General features: G+C 37.9%; 1 protein-coding gene and 1 long non-coding RNA gene across 10 annotated transcripts in view; both read left to right on the forward strand.

Moving 5' to 3' along the window:
- Positions 1-24,926, forward strand: part of GRIA4 (glutamate ionotropic receptor AMPA type subunit 4) — a 212,083-nt gene that overhangs the window by 1,773 nt on the left and 185,384 nt on the right. The gene's annotated exons all lie outside the window — the stretch shown is intronic.
- LOC110470021 (uncharacterized) lies at positions 4-7,132 on the forward strand. The gene is made up of 2 exons (XR_002465339.3): positions 4-5,510; positions 6,097-7,132. It is a non-coding gene; the product is annotated as an uncharacterized LOC110470021 (long non-coding RNA).

The following is a 24,926-nucleotide window of genomic DNA, read 5'->3' on the forward strand; positions in this document are numbered from 1 at the left end:
AGTAAACATGCCACTGATCTGACCACCTTACGCATAAATTGCAGTGGAAAGAGCAGAAAACCACGTTATTATCTTGCACTATAAATACATCAGGAAGTCTGTCTTCAGTACAGATAGTCTTTGCAGAAGAGCCAAAGGGGCAGCAGTCCTTGTTAGTTCCTTAGTGGAGTAAAATCCCCTCTCCTGCCTTCTGCTGACTAACCTGATGTGACATTTACTTTAGTAAAAAGTAAGCTGCAGTATTACTGTATTTTCTTGCTTTCTGGTTTCTATGGAGATGAATTTTGTTGTTGTAAAGAAAAATTATGAATGTCTCAATAAGTGCACAAACCCCACACTTTTGTTTGCTTCTGTGCATGCTGTACCTGGAGTGTATTTGAAAATATATTATAATGTTTGTGCTCCCAAATGCTTTTCTAATGGCTGGAAAGGAGACAGGGAAGCAGTGGTGTGCAGGATAATATATCTGAGTTGCTTGACGCTGCAGTTGATCTGGTGATGTCACTTGAGGCAGCCCTGCTCTTATATTCTAGGTTGTAAATGTCTCTTACCATTTCGTAATGCATACATCCTGTGGATATGTCTCTGTGCATCCATACATTGGTGCCAAATCAAGTTAGTATCTGATCTACTTGATTTCACAGACCACCTCAACTGGAACAAATATTGTCGTCCTACTATATATTTTATAAACACACACCCACATACACACAGATGCACATACACAATGAAAGGAAGACAGAGCAAGAAATGCCCTTAACAAATGAGGTAACGTTTATATTCTTTAATTTCTGTTTTTAAAAAAGTGACATATAATTAGCTGAACTTGCTACATTTCAGTCACCCCAGGTCTTTACCAGTAGTTGAAATACGTACTAGATATGCCTAATCTCTGAGAGGGGCAAAGCATTATTTCTATTTATTTTCATGTATGTCTGGCTTCTTAAAAGGAATTCATGTTATTATGTAAGAGAGTGGTGTACAGTGGGGCAAAGCTGAAGACTCTAGTAGTGTTACTACTTTGATGTTCCTATTTCAGGACTCTATAGGTTTTCCTCTGTAGCTCTTAAGTTTTTGAATCCCTCCTCTTCATTCAAGAGTGAATTGCCTCTGGAACAGATGCTCTAAGCGACATTGCTGAGCGAGTTTAAAATAGAAACATACTGGAGAATGTCTTAGTGTTCATTGTGCCTTAAAAATATGTGCTCTGTTTCTCTTCACTTTCTCACTGCCATCTCTGTGGCACTTTTTAATATGTAAACATACAATATGCTGTGCAGTTCTCATGAATAATTTATTGCGTGATTGCTAAATTTATTTGTACAAGTCTTTGCTACTTCAAGTTTCAGATGACCTTGCCACCTTGTTTAAGAGGAAAAGCTTCTGAGCTGCCAAAATGGCTCCATTCATTTTATACAGGAAAGAGTAAGGTCCCATAAAGTGTGAATTCTGTATTAAGCAATGTGTTAGTTGTGTGTAGTGTGGAAATCAGTATCAAATTCCATAAGGTAAAAAGCATTTCAAAAGATGCTTTGAAACTGGAAAGAATCAGGTCTGTGCAGGTGTAGTTCATTGAGAAAATATTACAGTTCATGTCAACTTTTACATGTCTTCCACGGAGACCAATGACACAGTAACTTTTTTAAACTTTAATTTTTAGTAAAAGAGGATGGGACTAAAATCAGTACTTTTAGGTGAAGTCAATTATTCTAGATTTTACTTATGTATCTAGTTCCGACAATTTCTCAGGCTATTGCCACATTTTGGGTTAAGGATATTGCTTAGTCTTTCAATTTGAACATTAGTGAATTAATTCTGATTTGCACAAATTTAAAATTGTCTAAAATTGGACCACTTTTCTCTGTAAAACTAAGCACCTTAAATTCAAAAAGTGTTTGCTCAAACCTTTGCTCATTTACACTATTTGCAGTAGATTCTTCTCTCATTCCAACCACCTTATGCTATTTTTCCTTTATATTTAGCTGAGGAGCACCTCTTCCATTATGTTTGCTGTCATTTATAGAAATTGTGATTCATAACCTGATCTTTTTTTTTTCCTCTTTAAGCTGAACCCAGTTTCGGTTCTAAAGTGTTTAATAGCTTTAGAAATTATCAATCCTTGTAATATGGGGGAGAGGCAGAGAAGAAAGAGAAAATTAAATTTATATGCTTATGTGTGTGTATGCTCATAAAATTCTGTACATCTGTATTAAATAAAAGTAACCCTAAAGGCCTTATTTACGTTTCTACTTGCCATTTAAATGCACATGTATTTTTGCATAAGTCCAAGTTTGCATTCATTTCATGTTTTGCAGTCTTGTGCCAATAATCTGACTACTTCTTCTTTTTAAAAATATTTTATTACTGAAGAATATTTTTAAAGAACAGATATTGTCCTAATGAAATGTAGGCAAACCGACTGACAACTGAATGAACATATCTCATGTTCCTTAAGCTAAATGTGAGCAGAATCCTGCAAAAATCAATTGTCTGATAGCTGGAGGACACTGGCTTCCATGTGATTGAATTTCCTGGCTTGACAGAGGCTTCTAAAGCGCAGATGTGCGAGTTTTTCTAACCTAATTAAAGAAGCCCCCACCATCAGCTCTGAATTAAGTGATTTCATGGTAATATGAAATGAAAACTCTTTGCTGAACCGCTGTGAAACAGTGAGTTTGGACCTTGCTATTGTGTATAAATTACTCAGAGCACATGTCCCCAAATATACAGCACAAAAGCCTGAGAGCTGCTGGCCCAAGATGAATATTCATGTGAGTTCAAGCATAAAGCTCTGAGACATTATCAGTTTCCTCTATTTCTGTTTCCATTCCCTGCATAGGTTACTTGTGAAGATTCAGGGCCTGTCCTTTTGCATGTGTCAGGGACAGTAGACAGATTATTCCAAAGGATTATGGATGGCATGCTAGCAGGTAACTACCTGCAACACTAGCAAAACTTTAATTTTTTTTTATTTTCACTAGGTAAAAGACATACATCAAAATGTTCACCCAGGAATACTTTTGGAACTGGAAAAATTTTGTGTGTTCAATGTCATAGCTAATTGCCAATGGTTATTTTAAGCAGTTTTGTTTTCTTCAAACAGGTCTAGAACATTTGTATTTTATTTTAAATCTTGAATGTATATGAAACAGGTTGCCTTAGCAGATAGAATCCGTTGTGAGTTATCAAAATTGATCTGATCTATGTCACTTTGGAGGTTTCAGTCCTTTTTCTTTTCCCTTCACATTTGCGTGTTTTATTTAAACTCTGTTCATTTCTTTTGCACTACATACATTATTCAGAGAATCCCTCTTACTGACAGCGCTGAAATTATTCAAAAACATGAATAGTACAAGATTCTTACTCATCAGAACACAATACACCAGAGCTGAAACATTTGTCTATTGGCATGCGTTGTTCTGCCACTTATAAGCAGGAAATTCTGCTCATGATTAGAAATCTACCTGATTTCAGTTTGATTTCAGATGTTGGAGCAAAACATTGATTTTTGGAGAGGATTGTATGTATTTATTCTTTAGCTGAATGCAAAATAATTTTCTTCCCTCCCTGTACCATCTATATAGTACATTAGTATATCTCAGCATCGCAGTCAACATTAAACATGCTTGAGTACTTATGAGAGGTAGTGCTATGATTTTACAAAGAACTATTTGCCTTTCAGCTCTTGTCTTGTGGTTGAGAATTTTTCTGTTGAAGTTGGAAAAATCCTTAATCTGTAGCATCTTGCAGTTCTTGAACAGAGTTAGGCTAAAGGGGATGAAGAGAGATTGATTCCAGTCTTTCATTAGTGTTTTATACTAAAAGTAAAGCTTTTCTCTTTGAGTCTGTTTGACTTCATGTGTATTCTGAGATTAATATATACCTAATAAGTGTAATTTAGAGAAAATGAGGCACTTCCTTCCTCTTTTGCACAGTTCTGTTCTTACTAGATTTTAATCCCAGTAGATGCAAATCTCCCAAAGCATAATCTTGTTTACGTGCTACATGGATGAGAAGAAAAGCCTACTGGAATTAAAAATTTTGTATCTTGGAATGACTTTCCTCTTTCTCCAGGAGTTAGTGTTTTTGACTCTTGTGCCCTCTAGATTTATGTGAGGTTGATGACCTGAAATTGGAGGGCCTGATTCTGCCTCACTAGTGAGAATGCATTTTCTGGGGAAGATCTACTGAGGCCAGAGGCAGCCCTGAGGTCAGACAGGAGCCTCCCTTGTCACTCTCACCTCTCTGTGTGTTTGTCTCTGGGCATGTGCATGCTCCTGAGGGGAGAGGCAATGTCATTTTGGAGTTAACTTTCTGCTGAGAACTCCAGAAACCTGAGGAAATAGACTCACACATAGTATTGCCCTTATATTGAGACTATCTGTCATTTTACCTACAGGAGTTTCAACTTTGATTTTCTCAGCTGCATTATAATGGGATTTTCATTAAATTTGGTTATTAATTCTGCTTTATAATTGCAACTCAATTTAGCAATAGAAGCATAACCTTGGTTGAATAATCAGTGTCATTTAAAACCATGGTGTTCTTTATTTAGTAAGTGAGGTTTCATACATCAGCATGGTGTTTTGCTATCAAGAGCAGTGCAGTATTCCCAAGGATGCAGTTTGGGGTGTGTTGGGAGTTATCATACAGTCAGGTTTTAACTGCAAAAGCAAACAGTGTACTAGTTGGTTAGAAAGATGGAACTAGATTAAAATTTACCCTTCTAAGGTAGGTTCGATTACAAAAATAATTTTTAAGTGAGTGTTTTGCTTTAATACGCAGAATTTATCTCAAGGTAGACTCCAATTATCAAAACAATTTCTCTTAACACTTTATTATTAGGCTTGCTGATGGAATCAAAGAATGTGTGTGTACTTGGGTGTCATCTGCCATAAGAAGAATTCTGTATATTTTTTAGAGATAAGAACATCCATATTCAAAGAATTTCATAGCTCTAAATGTGATATTTGTAAATAGCCATACAACAGAGAGAAGATGAACTGTCAATATCTCCACTCCATAAGAGTCTGGTTTTAATTTTCAGGGTTAGTGTTGGGAAAATAAATGATGGGCCTTTGCTGACATACAGTCAGATTCCTACCCTGGAAATCCAAAACATTAATTTCCCTGGCATTTGTTCTAGCATGTTACTGGACTGACTAAAACTCTAAACTCAAAAGCTTTATAGTAGCCTATAGAAATAATTTAATGTTAATTTCAGAAGATTGATATGAAACACTGTATTTCTTCATTCCTTTTGCAGTAGGCAAAGCAGTGCAGTTCTTCTTGTGTAGGACAAAGCACTTTAACAAGTAAATTAAATTGATTAACTTGAGCTTTATCATTGTGATCTAAGTTTGTATGCTAGTCAAAATAACTCATGCATTTCATTTTTAGGTCTTAATTGTTTTGAGACTTGCTTGTTCATGAGAAGGGAAGACGTCTGCTTTGATTTCTTAATGGTTTTAGATACTACAATGAATTGTGCAATGCCAGATTGTGAGCAGGTGAAGTTCTTTGGATTTAAACATGTTGGACCAAGTAATAATTTCTCATAGTTCCTATTCCTTAATACCTGACTGATTTAAGGGTATGAAATCTCTGCTAGTGCAAAAGTGAAGATGTCCCTATAATTGCACCAGTGTAATTATAGGGAAAATTGGCCTGTTCTCTGGATTTCCATTCTTCCAGGCACTTAGCTTGAGGCAAAGATTTTGGACTAGTACAGCACAAAGTCTGCTTCTGCAACTGAGGTGAGCACACCAAAGTTATGTGGTAGGACACAAAGTCAAACTAGATAATTTATTTCTATGTAAATCAAGATTTGTTCTGAATTTTGGAAAATAAATTTACTCAAAAGTATCTGATGGCAGTGTCTTGTTTTGAAATTTTGGCTTCACTTTTAATCATTTTTTCAGAAATTTTAACATCTTCCTCTATCTAGTTCAGGTTCTTACTACATTTTTGTTGTTATTATGGTTTATGTAGATCCTACTGGCTTTTATCAATGTTGATATGGATTCAGTTGTTTGTCAGTGCAGTTATATCTTGAGTTATCTCAAAAATTCTATATTGGCGATTGTCTGCTTTCAGGCACTCAAGATCAAAAAGAAAGGCTACCCTACATTTTGGCACTCAGAGATATTCTAGTGTTTTCTGGAGTCCTTAGCAGCACCTGCCTTCCTGTTGGGAACTGCTTCCTGCTGAGCACTTGGGAAAATCTGTCCTCCTCTGTGCAATAATGCATGGAAAAATGTTTTCTGTTGGTGCTGGTACTTCCTTGTGAGGACTGTGTTTCTTCCCTGCTCGTTTGCCAGATAAAGTCTGCCTGACTTGTACAAATAATTGCAAGTTCTGTATGGTGAGAAGATGGAACCAGAGTGATACATACCCCTCACCCTTGGCCTGGCTGCACACTGGAAAGACTGGACATTCTTCCTCTTCACCAGTTCCTCCAGAGCTGACTATAGCTAAGTTTTATGTTGGACTCAACTGGAAATACCTGGATAGTTACAACAAAGCTACTGTAATGGCTGGATTTTGATCAGCTATGCTATTATTAACAATCTCCAATGCAAACACTGGCCCTTGTCCTGAAGGTTTTTTTTTTCCCCCAGGCAGAGCTGTTTGTGATTTAAATAGGGGATCTACCTGAGCAGTGATTGCAGAGTTTGGAACTCCTTAAAAAGAAGTAGTAGGAATCCACTTTATTTACAAAGGGAGCATGTTCTCATTTTTTCATCTCATAGCTCAATTTTTTAAACGTACTAAATTGCTTAACTCCTGTTATTTTTAAAACCCAAAATGTTTAGCAATTGGACCCCTGGTACATAATTGCCTGTTTACAAAGAAAGTCAGTTGGGCTACTGTTTTCTTGTGTTCCACAGGCTATTTCAATGTTGTATTTATATGCAGCAATTGCTCCTGAAGCATGCAGGTTTGTGCAGTACCTTTCACTATATTCATAACCAACACGCAGGGCTTTTTTCCTGTAAATACAAATACAGCCCAAAAAAAAGAAAAAGTACTTACGCTTTTCGCTATATTATTTATTAGGCTAATTGTTGGAAAAGGCTTTAAACACATTTTGAAGATGTATTAAAATATATAATTATCTAACTACTCATAACAGCTCTCTGTTTCTTGCTTTCAGACCCTCTGTGGGGTATAGATCCTGTGCCATCTCTGCATGCACTCTCTTCCAGTTGCTTCTGTGGTGTATTTTCATAATGAACTTCTAATCCCATAAAAATACAACTTTGTTTTTGTTTTTTTTTTTTTTTTTGCTTCATCTTTTTATCTTTTTTTAATGTTTTTAATGTAAAGTTTAGATATGCCTAGTGACTATCCATCAAATTTTAGGAAAGTTCACAGGTAGAGAGTTAACTGCTGAAAAGAATTGAGACCTTTATGCCTTGCTTGCCACAGTTTTCAAGGATATGGAATTTACATCTTCACATTGTGGTGTAAAAGATGATGCATATGTTCGTATTAGAAACTATCATGCAAAATAGTTAGGAATTATTATAAAAATAATCATTTTTTGTTAATTTCTTTCTCAGTTATGCATTATGCTTCATTTTTCATTATTGTCAAGGTCCTCTCCCAACCCAAACCATTCCATGATTTCTTTTTGTTAGTGATTTCACTTATGTCACCATGTCAGGGTCAGATCTGTTTTCCCAGTAGGAAAAGCGATTCATATAATAGATATTCAAGGTAAAAACAGCAGAAAAAGGAAATTCTTGTAGAAAAGAAAGTGCAAAATGTAGCACATTATTTGTCCCCAGAAGCTTCCTGTGCTACTTTAATACTCCTGACATTCAGTAGAGGTGTTTCACACTACTAGTTAATGTGAGATATGGATCTGGATGATGCTATGTTAATGCTATGTCTGGAAAACATTGAGTATAAGGGAGAAAGATTTTATCAAACACAGATACATTCACATAAAATGCAGGAGAGAAAGTTATAATAATTTTTAAGTGGCGTGTAGCTATCAATAAACAGGTCTCTGTTTTCTTACCTAAGTTGATGGGAGGAAAAGGGAAGAAGCTTTTACAGACCCTCAGGCTCAGCAGAGTAGTGTAGGATCTTCTTTCAGTAATTTCCTCCAGGTTTTCTGTATGGATCTGTCCTGGAGAGGTTTGCTAATAAAGGCCTTCATCCTTGATAATTTCCATTCATTTAAACTGAGAAGACTGTTTAAAAGTGGGCATTTCAAAAACACTGCAGCTGGAAGGATAATTTCCTTTAAAAATCAATAGTCATGGGCTCTTGGCTGAGTCAGGAGTTTTTCTCACTTCCCCTCCAAGTAGAAAGCACAAGCCAAGTAAAAATCTGGGTTTTGGGGCTGTTTGCATACCCTGTTAACACTCAATCTGTTTGTGTGGCCTGCAATTGAGAGCTGGTTAGGGGTTTTTCTTTTTCATGTCCCTTGTTTAAAAATTAGTGTCTTTGGTCAGCTTCTCTGAGGAGGTAAAAGCAGCAGAGTAATACTGTATGATACGTTATTGTATAGATTAATTAATAATTAGAGTTGCTGTCTGGAGGCACAAACAAAGATTCAAGAAAGAGAGCATAAGAGGTGTGGAGGTGTACTGGGAGGACCTTCATTGGCATTTGCTGCAGGATTACATAGATCCCATGAAAGTGTGTGTCTGGAAGGTCAGATGTGGTGCCAAATGGAAGTGATCCAAGTTAGAAGTCCTTAGAGGTGATGTAGGAAGGATGTGAGAGCAGTGTGAGGGAGGAAATGTTGACTGATGGCTACGAGCATCATTGCTTCAACAAAGAAAAAGTAAAGGTCACCAAGTGAGTGGGAGTGTGGATAGTATGCAATAATGTCCACAAATTAAGGCTAGATGGGGCCATTTTTGTCACTCAGTGGGGCCATCAAGATTCTTGTCAGCCAACCTCAATACCTTTATTCAGCCTGTAATTTTTTTTCCTGAATAAATCCAGTATTGACTTGAAGACAGAAAAAAAATCTCAGGCAAATTGTCATGTCATCAAGACTTCATTGGGATATGTCATCCAGTGTCTTTATCTGTCTTGAATGTAGGAGCCATAAAGAGTAGGCAAGGAAAAGAAGTACTGAGTTTGTTTTTGGCTTTTACTTTAGAGGGATGTGATAATCAGCATGATCTTCATCCAGTTGTCAGAGTTGTGCAGCTCCCAGAGCCCCTGAGATTTGTTCTGGATGGCTGGAACTGTGTCTTGCCAGCACAGAAAGGTGGCTTGGGACACCCTTAGTAGCATGGTTTAGTTATGGCAAGATGTGTAAGGACTTACCGGGACCTTTTTCAAGTTCCCTTGAAAAATGCTTAGGGTGGACACAAATGGTAGGACTTTTTCCCTCTCATAAGAGAAAAACATCTCCTAACCCCAGCAGGGACTGTGGCTTGAAGCAACAGTAATATAAGCTTGGTAAATGTGTTCCAAGACCACTAAGTACATTTCTGCTAACGAACATATGCTAATCCCCATTATTTGTATTCACTGACTCATCTACCTACAAATACAACTTAATGGTCATATATGTTACCATATATTTCACTTTCTGTGAGCCACAGAGGATGTGAATCTATTACTGCTTTCACCTGGAGGCTTTGGGCTGTTAGCTTAAGATATCAAGAGTTATGAATTTAGCTTTGGAAATCCCTAGTTTCATCTGCTTTGTGTGTCAGATGAGATTGCAGCCAGAACACAAACATGATGATGAATGAGATTTAAAACACAAGAATATTTGTAGAAAGCAAAAGACTGAATAAAGGGATACAAGAAGTGCTCCCATAGCTGTCTTTGATGATCTGTTGCAGCATTCTGAATAGCAGATGTATATGGAAAGAATAAAAAAGAACAAACCCTTTCTTTCCTGATATTAAGTCACTAAAACAGGGACAAGTAGTAACAGAAGACCTCAACAATTAATTATGGTTGTAGTAATAGCTGTATTTACAGCATTCTGTTTACTCCATCCATTAAATGCTTTACTTAAATTATTTATTATTCAGTTATTATTGAAATCAGCTGGAAAATGTAAAGGTCTTTTCAGATAACTCTGAAAAAGAACAGGCACAGTGTGCAGCACATAATTGACAAGGTTTCGGCAGGTGCTGCATGAGATGATTTTGAACCCAGGTGAGAGCTGGGTCTGCCTTGGTTCTTCAGGCACCTTTGCAGACTCAGAAATGAGAGGTTACCCAGAGTAAGGACTTAAATTTAGAGTTGGGATCTTGACCCTGAAGTTGCTATTTGCCCTCCGTGGACGTCCAGCTGGGTGGAAGAAGAGCTTCAAGATACTTCAGGAGCCATGTATTAAAGAAACATCATTATATGGTGTTGGAGAAAGAGGATTCAGAGGGAAGAGAACGGACTGACATGGAGCACTTCTTGATGCATGGGGAATCTTCTGAATTTGAAAAGAACTGTAAGGTGTGGCTGGTGCTTGTGAACCAGGCATTATAACTGGTGAGAGCTGACATGACTTTAAAATGCTTTAGGGTGAACATGTGGTTGTGACAAGCTGAAAACTTAGTACAAAGGGGTAAGTAACACCTAGACCAGACATCCAGTGAAGCACAGGAGGAGTAATGGAATAGCACAAGACTGAAAAATACTCTTCCAAGGGACAAAGAGAAAATTCTGTTCACTTCCATCATCTATCTTCTCTCTTCTATTCTGGTTTTTATTGATACATGCCCCAGCTTTACATGACAAAATGGGAGCAGTTTTCAAGAAGCACCAGCAGTGGAAGCAGTTGACATGGTGCTTCCCATGCTGTGCACCACTGAAGAGGATCCAGGCATCCCAGAACCAAAGTCATAATGTCCCAATCCTACCCCACAGCTAGGGACAGGCTGTTGTGGCTTCTGGGTTCAGCACCAGAAGCCAAGGCAGCTTATTAGCTCCTGTAATGTATTGATTGCAGATAACTGTCAGCTTAACTACTGCAGGGAAAGGAAGGAAAAGGAGAGTATAAAGCATTTGCTTCTTGGTCACAAACAAAAAAAAAATTGCATATGTCCTCAGAAAAACTCTGCCTGTTTCTGTCTCTGTCTTACTCCCCCAAGTCAGACTTGGACTTCATTATGTGCAACATTTTGAGGGAGTGGTGGTGCTGTACCACAAAAAACAGTTCATGCAGATGAATTGAGTTGCTTCTCTCCATATTTTTCTGGGTCTCTAACAGATGTTGAGGGACTACTGTTTTTTCATTTTTTGATGAAAGGACCAGAAAGCCCATCATTCTTTCAAGTTACTGTTTATTAAGGGAATCTCTTGTTCTTCAGAACAGCTGTCAGGCACCAGGACTTCACAACTTAATAGCATTTTCTTTGTCAGCCTTTCACATACTATGCTAAATGGGAGGCTAGCAGAAAATCCTTTGAGCAATTACAATAATAGGATAATAATTATTGCAGTTCCTTGCCCTTATATAGTGTCTGTGAAATTAAAATGATCCAGCATAATGTTATCTGTTTGAAAAGGTATGGATATCCCCTGTCAGGAGCATCACCTTGAGAAACTGCTCTCCAGAGCCTCACCTTCCTGCTACCTTGTATTTTATATGGTAAAGCAGGGCTGTTCTGCCACCTTCCTATCCATGTCTGTGAGAAATTCACTGCACAAATGAAGTCATGAAAGAGGATGTGAATGCGAGGACTTGGCACCATGAAGATTTTTTCCTCTTGTGCCTATAAAAGACAGGAGAACATTAAAGGATAATCTCTCCTAATCAGTGGGAACATGCTTACATAAGATATTTTCCTTTCTTGACTGCACATCATGTAGGTCTTAGAAGTACTAGTTAAGTGAGTGAAGTGTGTGCCACCAAAAATGTAACATACTCGTATAGCTTTAAGCCTGTTGATTTCTTAAAAGATGTGCATTACAATAAAGTACTGCCTTCCTGCCTGGGAAATTATTGTCTGCAAACTGTTGGATTATTGGCACAGTAAGTTAGCAGTTTCTGTCTATTGAAATAAAATCCCTCAGGGCCTTTTCTTGGCCTCAATAAAAGTGTTTCACATTTAATTAAAATTATAAGGTCAATAATGTCAAACTTTCAAAACTTTGTATCTATTGTTAGTGCTCTGATGATGGTAAGTTCCTTACAGTATGTGACCATAATAAAGGGGTACTATAGTTTTGTCACTAAGACAAAAACAGGAAAGTAATTAAAATCCTAGGGTTTGGGTTTTTTTTTTTTTTGCTTGTTGATACAGGCTTTCCACACTTAGAATAATGTACAATTCCAGAGTTTAGTGAGAACCTGCCTGTTTTTCCACCTCTCTCAGCAGACAGAGATGGCAGCATTCAAAACCTGTCAGGAACAAAGCAGACTATCTCCCTGTATCTGTAGCATGGGTGACTGAAAGAATTCTCTGTCACTTCCATTAATGTGTCTATCCTGATGCATGACTTCAAGGGAAAAAATAATGCCTCAGACTTCCTAAAGTCCAGGATGTACCACAATTCTCCTGTCTATATAGCCAGTTGTTACCCATAGTAGACCTCCATTGAGGGCAGCTTGCATGTGGTCATTCCTGGTGTCACCCTGGATGAAATGCTTTTACCACTGGTCATCATCATTGCATGAGAAGGCAATGTCAGAGGTAATACTGTAATATTTCTCACTCTCTTCATCCTTACCAAATAGATGTTTTGGTCTCTGATGTTTGTTTGGCTAGAATTTGTAACACCCTACCGTGATTCCAAAGAATTGCAGCAGAGGTTTGCTGGAGTATCTCCTTTCCACCATGCCTGTGTTTACCCAGCTAATTCTATTTCCATTTAGCTTTCTGGAGGACATGAGGAGAGCAGAAGATGGTAACCCTGTACTTATTTGGGCCTTTTACTCTTGCATCTACACTTCATCCAGTACAGCCTCTACCCAGATTAGTTTTTGGAGCTTGTACTATTTTCTTAGGATTGTTACTTGTGTTCCAAATGATAAACTTGGTTGGCAGTGTTTGTGTCCAGGAGAGGAGGTTTGGGATAACAGGGTCAAATCACCAAGGCTATGCTACAGCATTTTGGGATGGTGTCTTAGGTTGAGCTGCAGATATGTGCAAAAATGTCTTACTTGGTTTCTTCCAGATATATGTAGAGAAAGCTCTATAAAACATTTAAATACCTTTAAAATGCTGTGTTTTGGCTTTATGTGAAGAACTGTAAACCTTTAGGAGATGCTTTTCAGGAAGAGACTCTAAGGTACTTTAAGCATTGCACATCCTGGCAGGGTAAATTCCAATACCCTGTTGGAAGTCTGGATGAGAGTTATTTTACTTAGACCAAATTGTTAATTTCTGGCTGAAACTGTTGCCCAGAATTCTGTGTAAATGTGTATAGCTGACAGAGAGCTGTCCTTCTGTGCATATATTTTTGTACTACTTTCAGCCACTTCAATGATCGAAATACTAAATCTAGCAGTCAGACAGCTTTTGGATTTATGCCAGTCCCTGAAGGACTTTGACTTTAAGTTATTCATATAGGTAGTTTTGAAAATTTATGACAGAAATAAATTCTGTGGTGATATTCATCCAATTGCTTATTTAGAGCACCCAGTGTGAGAACAAAAAATGAGCAGCTAGAAATTCCTGGGGCAAAGCTTTGGCTCGGTGCTCTGCTGTCCCTCACAGGATGGGGACTCAAGAGACCTTGCAGAGACTTAAGGCAGTTTTCAGAATTTGTAGAGATGTAAAACCAATGTGAAATTTGTCCCAGCAACTAGTATATTTAACTGTATTTTAGCTGCTGTCCTTATCTATTTCAACTTAATTATTGTTTTCTAATATTCAAGAATGCACACATGTATTGTAGAAGCATTTAGTGAGTCACCTCTGTCCCACTCCACATGCTGCTCACAGGATGATAGTGATTTTCAGCAGCCTGTTCTGCCCCTCTTGCTCCTCTGTCATTGTCTTTGGTGTTGCCCAGAGCACACTCTGGGTCTCAAGAGGCTACAGCAGATCTCTCGGGTCTAGGCAGTAACAAGGGCACCCTGGAAAAACAAGAACAGGCAGCAGGAGATGAGTGGAGTCAAGTCCCAGTGAACTGCCTGACGTGGTTGCCCTTCCTTCTCCCTTCCCTCTTGGGCCATCACATCCACCAAGCTTTATGAAAGGAACCTGCTAACTATCCTTTCTGCATTCTTTAGTCAAAAAGACCAGCTGTGATCTGAAGGAAAGTCCTTCTGCAGAGGGGGCAGAACATGTCCTTCTAATATGCATGTCTTTGTAAGAAGAGGGTTAGTGATGTGATCAAGTGTGAGCGAGAGATGTGAGCATTCAGGATCATCCAGGTGTGATCTTTCAGATATGCTCGGGATGATAGTTTAGCTTTGCTATTTGTTTTTTTGGGAGTTCTTTTGGAGGTTGTTTTATCTCAAATTCAAAACTAATAACCAAGATTCACCGGCATAAATCTTAAACAAAAAAAAGGAAAAAAGAAAACTCCAAAGCGGGTGAATGTGGGCAGAGCTGGTACTTTGCATTTCAGCGAGGCACACGGGGCAGGTGTTGTGTTGGATTAATGCTGTTTCACGGGTCATTAGCGCCCTGCGGAGGAGCTGCTGCCTGCCCGCCGCGGGCGATGTGTCAGCGCTGCCCCGCAGGGCGGTGGCTCCCCTCCCTGCGGTACCCCTGTCCCGCTGTCCCACCTTGGGAAGGGCTGTGCAGGCACTCGGGGGACAGGCAGGGCTGGTTATCGGGTCCCCACCCTGAGGTTTAGCTGATAAAATTGTGCAGAAGTGGGGGGGAGCTGCAGCTCTGAGAGAGTGATGGAACAAACCTGCCCCGGGCTCCAGCTGTGCGGAGCAGTCCCGCCTCTGTGGCTGCCTGCCAGCTGCTGGGCTCCAGCCATGGAGCTGCCCACCTACATCCCCACTGCAGAGGGTGGCCGGGCAGCAGGGCTGGAGAGGGCATCAGCATTTCTTCCGTAGAGGTAAGAACCTAAAAATGCTGATTATCACTTTATCACTTTCAGGCTTACTGCAGTTACTGAGTTCTGCCATAAAAAGCTCAGTTGCAGTTACTGTGATGAATATAAGTGAATATAATCCAAAAATAGGTGATTTCAGAGGGAAACTTTCAGACTTTTTAATAAGCAAAATAACTGGTGCTTGTTTTTATGCCTTGAAATTATGTGTTTTCTTCTTGCTCTTCAGGGTTAATACACTGTGGCCATGTCATAAGAGCATGTCTGCTAAGTGTTTCTAGCAAGAAAATGAAATGTTGCCAGAGACCTGGAGATCTGCGTACCTTGCTTTTAACACAGAGTGACAGGTTTGAATCACACATTGTGCCACTGCACAGCCAGGATTGTAAATACTGAATTTTAATTATCAGCTATATTCATAATTCATTAATAGGAGGTAGACAAATAGACTGGGCTGGCTTTGCAGTGCAAGAAAGATAAATGGAAGATGGTGCATAGGTAATAGATGCCGGAGTAGAGTGTGTAGAATTTTTCTTTCCTCCACTTGTCTTGCTGCAGCTATTTTTCTTGAACTCTCAAAGTCATTCCAGGAAGAGGGGCTGGAAATAGGACAAATGTACATTCATCACAAATGTTCAGAGTTCTGAAACAAAGCTTTAAGTACAATGTGAGCTGTTAAAAGCAAAAGCTACAGGATCAGCCATGATGTTACATATGCTCTGTGGCAAATATTTCTCTGGTTAATTAACGGCAACCACCATGTCCATTGCATTTGTTCTTGAATATATATCTCTAACTGACTTAATAATAAATATTCTAGAAATTGCTTATCAGTTTGGGTGGTATGATAGATGATATGTCAGTGATTTCACGACATAAAACCATGTTTAGGTAATGAACTTTTTACAATCTTCGTCTTATTAACATACAATCACCAGCTTCAACAGTTTTTTTTTCAGGCTAAATGAAAAGTAGCATGTGAGATGTGTGATATATATTCAGTATATAACATATTCAGCTGTAACTTGAGTCTAGATAGCAAAGCACATGATTGCCTAACCATCAATGGCTGGCTTTGGAGAAGTAATCAGCTATAAGAAAATGATGAGCACATAATTTTAGATCATTAAATGTAATTATTATAACTAGGAATGCTTTTTACCTAAAGGTGAATAGATGGCAGCTCCACAGTGTATATGTCCATGGCTTGAAATGTCATTTTAAATGAAAGATGTAGTGGAAGATAGAAAATACAAATTCTTTGTTTGTTCATAGTATCCTTTTTTCTTGTGGCGGTGTCTTAGGACGGAAATGACATTTAATACAATGCACGATTTGTGTGGAGGCTTAGTGTCAGATATATCTTACCTTGCTCCTAAATGGGGTAGTTCTTTGACTGTCTGGATCAGGACTTGGCTGGGAGGCTCCATGGCCTCTACTAGTCTCCACATGTGAGTGTTGGGAGAGTCTAGGGGAATACAAAATTTCAGGGCCACTAACTTGGTTTACTCTACATGATGCAGTTTAATTGGGAACATAATTCATAGATTTTGAATGAAAAAGGTACTTGTAATTTTTTAAAAGTCAAAAAATGGCAGGTACCCCATTGCCTACTGTGCAAACACCTACTTATAAAATGATATTCAGAAGCATACTTAAGAAGTCATGGCAGGCAGGTGAAGTTCCCACAGACTGGAAAAGGGGAAACATAACCTCCATTTTTAAGAAGGGAAAAAAGGGAAAAAATAGGGACCTAGAGACCAGCGAGTCTCACCTTGGTGGCCAGCAAAGTCATGGAGCAGGTTCTCCTGGAAGCTATGCTAAGATTTAGATTAGATATTAGGAAGAAATTCTTTCCTGTGAGGGTGGTGAGGCACTGGCACAGGCTGCCCACAGAAGCTGTGGATGCCTCATCTCTGGCAGTGTTCAAAGCTGGGTTGGATGGGGCTTTGAGCAACCTGATCTAGTGGAAGGTGTCTGTCCATGGCAGGGGTTGGAATGAGACAGATTTTCAGGCTCCTTCAAATTCCACCCAGTCTACGACTCTGTCATTTTCTACTGATCAGGTGTTTGGTGTCTTATTTCCAGGAGTGGTGTGCTGACGACACACACTGTTCCATGAGCCAGGAAGCTAATGGGAGATGTTGTTCTCACTTTTCTGAAAAATAGGGCTGAATTCTTCTCCCAGTTGAATCACCAAATGTCAAGGTCAGTTTATTTTGTCTGGAAAAAAAAGGTCATTAGGGTTTCTGCTGAAACACATAAATGGTTTCACCCAATTACAGAGTCAGTAGTGTGGTGAACTGACTAACTTCTGATTCTATTTTTGGTTGTAAAATCAGCCAAAACCAACTTCTTTTATAATTTCCAGGACAGCTGCAAATTTCAAAAATATTCAATGCTCAGCTATGTATGCTGTGTGTACAATAGTATCTCCTAGGGAAATTCCATGGCAAAATGACTTGAGGTCTGATATTATTCATGTATGTGCCAAGCACAGAAATTGCATCTTAGCTAGATGTTATCATCAGCAGTGATCTGCTATTAAAAGATTGAAATTACACAAAAAAGTTTGAGAAGGAAATCAATGGCATAATCATGTCGGGTGTGGTCCTCTTCCCCATATGTGAGAGTTTAAGGGGGCACTTCTATACTTCAGAAAGACATTACACCCTATCAGTTACAAATTACTTGTAGCCAAGCTATGAGTGAAAATAATCATTACTTTATGATCCATCTGATATACTTTTAGCAATTCCACTTTAAAACAAATGTTACAGATGTTCTTCAAGGCTCATCTCAGAAAAAGTTATTTTTGTGCTTTTTCAAGAAAACCTATAATGTCATAGTCTTTGCAATTATGTGTATGTGTTAGGTTAAACACACTTAGCTCAAAATGCTTAGCTGAACAAGGCATTCAGGACATCTCATTGTACTTCAGGCCAAAGCACAAATATTTTACAAATGGGGAAAAGAAAGTGAAATGCTTGCTTGAGGCTAAGGAACCGTTTGCCAGCAGGCTTGGAAGGGGCTGAATTCCTTCACTAGGTTCTTGACAGATGAAGCACAGTCTGAGAGCCATTTACTTATTTAGATGTAGGTGTAAGAAACTTCATGGTGGGTGTGTTTAATGGCTGTCTTCATTCTCTGTAAATGCTCTGAAAAATAGGATTTTTTTAAAAGAGCAAATAAGCTATTACATGGCAATCTATTATTATGAAAATAAATTAAAAATTGTACATACTTTCTGCTTTTTATCTTATAGTGCTGTCATGAAAAAGTTTACAGCCTTAGCAGTATGTTTTATTTTCCCTAGAAATATTAAATCTGTCATTTAATTTTAGTGGGATATACAAGTACTAGTTGGTTTATCATCAAATTTAAAGGGTATATTCCTGGAGTATGGAGTACAGTGTTTCCCAGGAAAATGAATTCCCTGATTTTAAATGTCAAGAAGAGTTGCTGAATCATTTTTTTACTATCCTATTTTTAACTTTTGTTTTAATAATATATTAAATATGTAGTGTAGGATTTTCACATCATAATCTTTGCCTGAAAAAAAAAAAAAAAAACCCTGAAAATATTCTTCTGTTTATTGTTGGGCTGTTTTAAAGGAAAATTTATGTCCATGCTGACTTTTTAATAACCATTAAAGTGTGGAAACAATTGTTTCCAGAGAGTGGAATGAACTTCTGGAGTTTAAGTAATAATGGTGTAAATTAAAGTAATTTATTTAATATATTTTTCTCTATTTTCTCAACAAAGTTTTTAAGCAGCAGATTCAAAACAAACAAACAAATAATGAAACAAAAAACAGATGTGGTTTTGCATAACAAGTGGTAGTCCTATGGGACTTTTTCCTGAAGAAAACTGGGGATGCAAGCAGTTTGCATGGATTCAAGTTCAAATTAGCTGTGCACTGGCAGAGATCCATGAGTCCAAACCACTCAGAACCTGTGATCAGGAGTTGTAAATGCAAATAATTTTATGCTAGGTGAATATTCAGGGGAATTACTGATTTCTGGACACTAGTGGAGATAGGTGGATCTGTTGCCTGAGGCAAAATTGCCATTCTTACTCTGGGCATGTTCCCAATCCTGTTACAATTATAGACTCTTCTATGTACCACTGTGCTAGTATAAGGACAGGCTAGACAAGATGGCAAACCAACATCTTTGGGCTGCTGGGAGTGACCTGAGGTGTCTTTGGAACACTGAGTGTTGTTTCTGGGAAGTGAGGACCACCTGGGAGTGCTGCTCCTGCTACTGAGCATCAGCCTCCCGTGGCTGTAGGTGATGGCACCAGATGGAAGGATGGGAGAGGAGCAGAACCAGGGAAGCAATTTTGTGTCCAATGCAAACACCAGCACTAATGAAAGCCTCAGGTATTTCCAGAGGAGAATGTACCCTTTCTATGCATAAACATCAAAGGATTCGTAGGGTTACTGATTAGGAACTGCAGCTTCTTTCAGTTAAAGAAGGCATGGTTAATTAATGATTTTGCGTTCTGATTAGAAAATTAACATTGCTAATGCTGTTATTAGATAACTGAGTTTTGGTATTATAAAAGCCTTTTGAAATGCAATTTGACAGAGCATATATCAGATGAAATTGAATTGATTATGGGAGTTTTGAAGTTGTTGATTTCTTTGAGAGCTCTGTTAACGAAGCATTATATTGTAACAGAATCCATTAATAGCTCTGTTCTCCCCAGCTAATGGCCTATTACCCTTGGTAGGTAATAACGTGCAGACATGAGACACCCAAGCAAGCAGGGTAGGACAGAGTTACTCCACTGTGTCCACTGCAGATCTTTGTGTACTGTTCCAGTTTTGTAGAGCTGGGGGGTCCTGTTCCCACTGTCAGCTTGGGTTGGTAACACTGAGCCCCACAGAGCACTGTCATGAGGCAAGACCATGGTTTGGTGTTGTCTATTAGCATCAGAGGACTGGTGTGGTAGTGCCACATGGCAGGATGGTGCAGTGGCGATGTTCTCTCTGTTACAGGAACTGGTGAAAAGAATCAACACATTGGGACACATGACCCTCCCAGAATAGCAAATACGACCTGCATGTCCTCACCTCCCCAAACCTTGTGGTTTGCACTCTACATAAGCCAAAGCAATTTCCACAGACCTGCTGATGTGCTAGATACCTATGTGGACAAGATAGTATTTTGGGTTTCCCCCTCCCAGGCTGGGGTAGGAGTCTTACACCACAGAACTAGTGAACTGATTTATTTACCTGATCTCTCTGTAAAACAGACCTTTTTAAAAGGTGTAAGAGTACCCAAAGACATTTACTGCACATTTGGGGACATCATTAAATTACTACTGTAGAGTGGTTTAGCCGATGACCTTAAGAGTACTGGTGTTTCTTTCTTTTTTTTGGATGTTTGGCACATTCTTTTTTTTTCAAGACAAAATGGTTAATAGTTGGACGTAGTGATTTTAAAGGTCTCCTCCAACATAAAAAATTCTGTTATTTTATGATTCTGTGTAGTTTTGCTCAGTTTCATTCAGGTGAAGTACTTTTCTCCCTAGAGGCCAAAGCAACAGTATTGTAATCTGGGGTACCATGCAAGGAACAAAAAATATGCATTGAATATTAAAATAAGAAAGGCAACCTCAGAACTAATAGAAACTAGAGGCTTTGGCTGAATACCAGAAGCTCTTTTCAATTCTTTTACAAACTTCCCTGCATTGGATCTTGGCCAAAACCTTATCTTGGCAAAACCCTATATAGTCAAAAGTTTTGAGAGAAAAAGCCTTGGTGTCTCATCTCTGAATGTTAGTGCTGCATCTTTGCTACTTTCCCATCCATTACTATAATGGTCCCATTGAGGGCAATGGTCAATACCACAGTACAACTCAAGAGTATAATCCAGAGTCCTGTGGTGCACAGATACACCAAAAAGTTATTTTTCATCTTCTGAGTTTTTTTATAACAGTGATGATGCAGGAAAAGATATTTTCACAGCTGGCAGCTGAAAACTGGACCTTTTGAGGTCAGAAATATAAAAGGTCAAAAAATAAAATCTAGTGCTATCTATTGTTAGCTTTTGCAGTAAAATTGCTTTTAATGTAGATGTTGTCAAGTCCACAGTTACGTCCTGTGGTTGTCTGGGAGCCCAGAAAAAGAGGAAATATGTTATTCAGCAGTTCACTTGCCATCTTGGCATGCAATGTCTGTTTTTCTATGCTTAGGAAATAAAGCAAAATTTTACTTTATTTGGTTAGGAGATTTTTGAGGGTGGCAGAAAAATTGAGGATGTGAGAAACTATGTACTTTCTGGAGGTTTCTATTAAATTACATGCCCCAAGTATCCCTGCATGATCTTGACTGTAAGAGGCAAAATCTGGGCTCAGTAGAGGTTAATAGGTCCTAGAGCAATAACCCAAGAATACCTAAATGCACCTGTCAAAGACTGATAAGAGCTGAGGTCTGTCAGCTGCATTTCTGTAGTTCTGGAATTGTGTCAGCCCAATTTCCTCTCTATTTTATTACTTTTCAGTGACACAAAATTCTTAGGAATGTCTGATGCCTTGCAACCCCTAAAACATAATTCAAATTATTTGCCACCAGAACTAAACTCACGGACCTGGAATACTAAAATTCTGCCTGAATTGCAGGGTGGAAGCAGTAGCTTTTTTTTTTTTTTTTTTTTTTTTTTACCCCAGAAAAACAAAAAAAGCAAGATATGACACTTTTGACCTTTGATATTAGATTTGTCTTTGCCAGACTGGTTTTTTGGGGTTTTTGTCTTTGTTTCTGTTTGGTTTTTTTTGTTTTGTTTTGGTTTTTTTTTAACAAAAGTTAATTAGATTGAGTTCATTGACATTCATCTGAATTATCATTAGGTTTTAACTCTTTTATCAATTTTTTGGTTCCAGTAATTTGGATTTTATTTTGAAAAGTACTCTCCACACCCAGAGTTGGGGACATGTGAACCAGTCTTGTTGTTAATGTGGTGTCTTTCAATCAAGATAGCAAAAGAGAGTAAAAAGCAAATGGAAAGAATTTACTGCCATGAGACAAACAGGAAAGTAAGAAAAGCAATTCCAGGGAGCTGGAACATGAGAATAGTTGCACTGTGACCGTGCCACTTCTACCAGGATGTAGAGATTTTTGGAGCCAATGTGTTTATCCATGCCATGGTGACTTATTCAATCAGTTTATCTATCCTTTAGGAATTTGCCTAATCCCTTTCTGAATTTCTGTATCCTTCTGAAATTCTCAACATCCTGGTGTGGGAAGGGAGCTGGAGGCACATCATATCCATCACCTACAGCATCTTTCCTGTTTTAAGTTATGAAATGAATGGGAAGGAGTCAGATCTTCATCTACTGGCATTTGCTTTTCTGGAGTTTATGCAGAAAGCTGCATTAAGTTTTGATTAAACCAGGCAAAATGTTTCCTCCAATATATCACTTAGCCAAATATACAGATCTGTTGCTATTGATACATTTCATTAATCCATTTGTATTGTGTATCTCTGACAGCATGTTCTCTCCTTCTCATTCATCTCCTTCACATTTAACATACTTAAATACCAATTTCTTGGTTTAGTATTTGACATTTTAGTTTTGACAACTACTTTGAATTCAGTGTAGAACAATGAAATTACAGAATTATTTTTTTACTATCGGATATGTTCCTGACTGTTTTACTGAGAAAAAAAAAAATCACAAATCTCACATAAGATGTTGATTTCATTTGAAGAATTTAAAGCAAACTGAAAAAAGAAGCTATGCAGTTTTCTTCATGCATCTTTGGAAAACTCATGTTTATTTTAGAAACCTAAGATTACAATAATTTGTATTTTACTACTCACTGGTGTACTCTAGTCTTGCAAATAATAAAAGAACATGTATGCCATTGGTATATTGTGTGGAGTATCCCAAATAAACCATTAACTGTCAAAAAATTTGTCCCTTTATGCAGCTATGAAGTTGCTACAGTACTCCCTGTCCCATTAAGATTCTTGTGATTGCTCAGTCAATCAAAATCCAAGTGGAACAACTAGCTCTTGAAGACACTCGATTTGTCAAAGTCCTTTGAAGAGGTGGCATTTGATTAAAAAGATCAAAATGACAGTAAAACTGTCAGTAATATCTGTGACTTCTTTTCCTGAAACCACTGCACTAAAATTTTTAAACATAGAAAAGTGTTTGAAGACCTCATTTTGGAAATAGCACTTTTAGGGTAAGTAAGCGCAGAACAATTTTAAAGGCTATTACAATACCTGTATGAATGATCAAAAATTGCAAATTATTTAATAAGTGGGAAAAAATTTTATGAAATGCCAGTGAAAAAAGACAGTGAAGCACAGCGAGCAGGGGCAGAGCTGAGATGTAGAAGTCTAATTCTGTAATGTTGCAGGTAGCTGTTCTCTACCAGAGTTATTAGAATTCTCTCCCTTAAGAAATAGAAGAAACTCATTTGCTTGCTTTACTCTCAACTCTTTACACCACTTAATAGAGAACAAGAAATAATCCTTATGACAAATCAGTGTAAGTAGATAATTTAGATTTTATTTTCCCTATATTTTTTCCCTCTCTGTATTTTTTCACACTGCCTAATTAGGAAGATACCCATTATAGGTGAGAAAATTGCTTGAATATTGGGGGCCTTTTGTTGACTTATTTTGAAGCAGCAGAAAGCAACTAGAATCACCAAAAGTGTTCAGATTCAATTCTAAATATTGACCTACTAAATTTTTAACAGAAACTTATTTTGTAAAAGACATTTTAAAAACCCCAAAATTTTAATGCAAGCTAAAGTATAAGTTGGGAAGAGGATTTATGTTATTCATGTATTGTGAGTGGTATCTAGAAAATCTAATAGGATATGCTTTTTTTTTCTCCATTTTCTTCCTTATTGTTTTCCTATACAAAACTAGCACATGTCTCTTTGTGGAATTTTAGTTTTTAGCATTATATGTGGTAAATAAAGGTATTGGATAACTGTTGCAGATTACAAATACAGCACAATAGGCTACACGCATCTTCTCCTCATTTCCACCTAGGGTGTTTGATAAGAAGAACAAGATTTTTTTTTCCCAATTGGACAGGCTTCTGGTTGTGTAGACAGTGAATGAGACCAATTTAACATCAATATTCTCAGTCAAATTAGACAGCTGTATTTGTAATCTTGCTCCAGCCTGTGTGCTGACAAGCAGTGCATGAGTAATGAAGAGGTCTTTCCAATGTGACCCTGCTGCAGAGTGCTAATGAACAGGGATGTGCATTATTAGTTGACAGTACATACCACAATTAGAACAGAGAAATGCAGTCCAGGGTGCTGCTTACCTATCTAGTGTTTTGGTGACTTTACTTTAGGGAACAGAAGAGAAGTGGGACTTTGTGCTGGACATGGACAAGTGATGTTTTCCTTGTTTTTTAAGGAATTAATGCTTCTTAGAGAAGAATGTAGAAAGCTTTAAGAGATTATTGTCCCTGTCTTTACAGTCAAAAAGGAGACTGACCTGTAAAAATAATTCCATTTAAGTTGCAATATGGGTGAACACATAAATACTTTTAAAATGAACAATCATGTTCAGTTAAAGGTAATGAACACTTTACTTAAAAAGGGAAATATATTTTTTAGGTTTTGATATCCATTCTTACCTCAGAACTAACAGTTGAACAAATCAACCATTTTCTGGCTTTTTCTCTAACATATGATGATAGGCCTTATGTTTTGTTTCCTATTTGCTGATTTTGTGATAATGGGTAACAATATTTATGACAAAATTAATTTTTTAATACTTTAGAGTTCAAATGAACTCTTCACGTCTTTTGAAATTGTGATCAGTTTCATATGAAGAGAGAAAGTAAAATATTACGGAATAAAATTTCATCTCAGAAACATTGCAATCCATAGATGCTCATTCAACTGAGGAGATAGTCATGGGGAGTTGTCAGAGGTCCAAGGATTCAAGTCATGATAGCACATTGCTCCAGTTTGGCATTACTGACAC

The sequence above is a fragment of the Lonchura striata genome, chromosome 2 (assembly GCF_046129695.1).
Source record: "Lonchura striata isolate bLonStr1 chromosome 2, bLonStr1.mat, whole genome shotgun sequence".
Taxonomy (NCBI): domain Eukaryota; kingdom Metazoa; phylum Chordata; class Aves; order Passeriformes; family Estrildidae; genus Lonchura; species Lonchura striata.